Genomic DNA, 2,261 nt, shown 5'->3' with positions numbered 1-2,261 from the left:
TTTGAGAAAGGGGGAATTACGTTTTCTAGATAATGGTACGAATATATTAGGTAGTTTGCATATTACGATTTAAAATATTTATTTTAAAAATATCATTTTTGTCAAAGGCTAAAATTCCAAAGTGCATTATGAAATAGGCTATTTGACCCAATCACCATATAACATATTCATACATTTCTTTCTCGATTATCGGTCCTGGGAGTTTTAAAAACTTCAATATTTTGATTGAATGATTAAGTAAATTTCATGAACACAAGTGAATCTCCACAATGTCTTCATTAAAGTATCTCTGAAGATAGAATCTCAATCACTTATGGGTGTCATCGTGTAAATGGAATGGAGTAATTAATTGTGTTAGACCGAAATAGATAAATGAGCTCCTATTTGTCTCCATTTAAAACAAAATTCGTTAATCCCCATATTCATTTTCAACCGCACATATACATAATAAAATATTTTGTACATAAACTAGAAATGTTTTTCTACTTCTTAACCACACATTCTCCAAAATATCACCATTCAAAACATCATTTTCCAACACAATGACCATCATATTCATACGGGGCTGAGTTAAGTTATTAACAAAACAATAATACCATTATTATTCAGTGTTTGTAAAAAATAAATTTAATTATGTTTCGCGCGTGTTAGTCGCTACTCCTGTTAATAAACTAGGNTTTTTTTAGTACAAACCCTAAAAACCATTTCATTCCATTCACTTTCTATCTTCTATTTTCTCACTCTCTCCACCTTATTACACCCCCATTAATTTGGTGACACGATGCACCCACTATCGGATATCACCACCGCATACACTTTCTCTTCTTACTCTCTCCTACTATTGGAGTATCACACTAAGCGTCACCTCACAATGACGCCACTATTGGAGATAGCGTTGATATGGGCACCGCTAGGAACGACCCTACACAGCAAGGACGTTGTGCAACAGGTCAGATTTTTTTGGTTGTGTTTGGTCGTTGGTGATTTGCTTGGTTGTTGGGTTGTTAGTGTTTGTGGTGGTGGTGGTACAATAGTGGTAGAGGTGGTTGTTCATAGTTTGCAAATTGTGGTGCTGATAAGGTTGTGGTAGTGTTGATACAGTTATAGTGACTCAGAATTTGTTATTAGGTCACAGTTCACTTTGTGTAGGTCACATATCAATTACATAGGTAGCAAATTAATTAAATTTATCACAAACCAATATTCACAGGTAAAATGTCATATTGTATATGTCACATATTAATGTACATAGGTTACAGGTCATTCTGCATAGGTAACATATCAATCTCTACAAGTCATATATATAAGAAAATTGGTCACAAGCCATTGGATCAATATCACTGTAACTTATCAATGTCTATAGTGTCACAACTCACATGAAACAAATCATATGTCAAACTACATTGGTCACATGTTACAAATTCAAGAGATTTGATTACGTGCTATTAATTTCTCCAACAGATTTTGACAATGAGCATTGAAGTTATGTGCTTTGGATAATACTTTATAGATTTCACCAAGTACTGTTTTTCAATTTAAAATAATAATAATAATTTTACATTATACTAGTGCTATTGAGTCGTTGCTAAAGAAGATGATCAGTCATCGATGATACTCAGTCGATGTTCTCCTACTGTCGTTGTGTTTCCCCCTCTATCTGTATTATCTGAGCTAAGGATGCTCATTCATTTCTGAGCGACAATAAATTCGCAACTAAAATAGATGGATGCCGATGATTGTAAGAAAGGATGATGGCGTGACAGGTAAGTGTGGTGTAGGGGCGATTGTTTGGTAGAATGAATGTGAATAGATTATTTTAATTTTATAATATTGTTATTTAAAATTGAAATATTGAATTAACACTTGACTTTTAAAATTTTAAACTCAATATCCGAAAATTGATTTGATGCATACTTAATACTTGATTTAGATTTTTTGAAAAAGTCTAGATGTACATAATTATTGCAAATAATGTTGTCCATAATGTGATGTAACAATCATCCGATTGTTGATGTGAAAGTGTGAGATTTGAATTAAAGATTGAATCTATTATCATATGTAATTATGGACACATTATGTAATTACTCAATTAAGATTCACACATTATCATACATTCAAATTTAATTAGATATTAGACAAGCAGTATCTTCGTGGTTGGTTTCTATACATTCATCCTATTACCACACAATACCATTACCAAATTTAAATATTCTCTTGGCTAAAATTAAATCGTAATTGGACCAAATTATTTTTTTTTTTTT

The sequence above is a fragment of the Olea europaea genome, chromosome 15 (assembly GCF_002742605.1).
Source record: "Olea europaea var. sylvestris chromosome 15, O_europaea_v1, whole genome shotgun sequence".
Lineage (NCBI taxonomy): Eukaryota > Viridiplantae > Streptophyta > Magnoliopsida > Lamiales > Oleaceae > Olea > Olea europaea.
The sequence above is the reverse complement of the archived record's forward strand: the minus strand, read 5'-3'. Positions refer to the sequence as shown.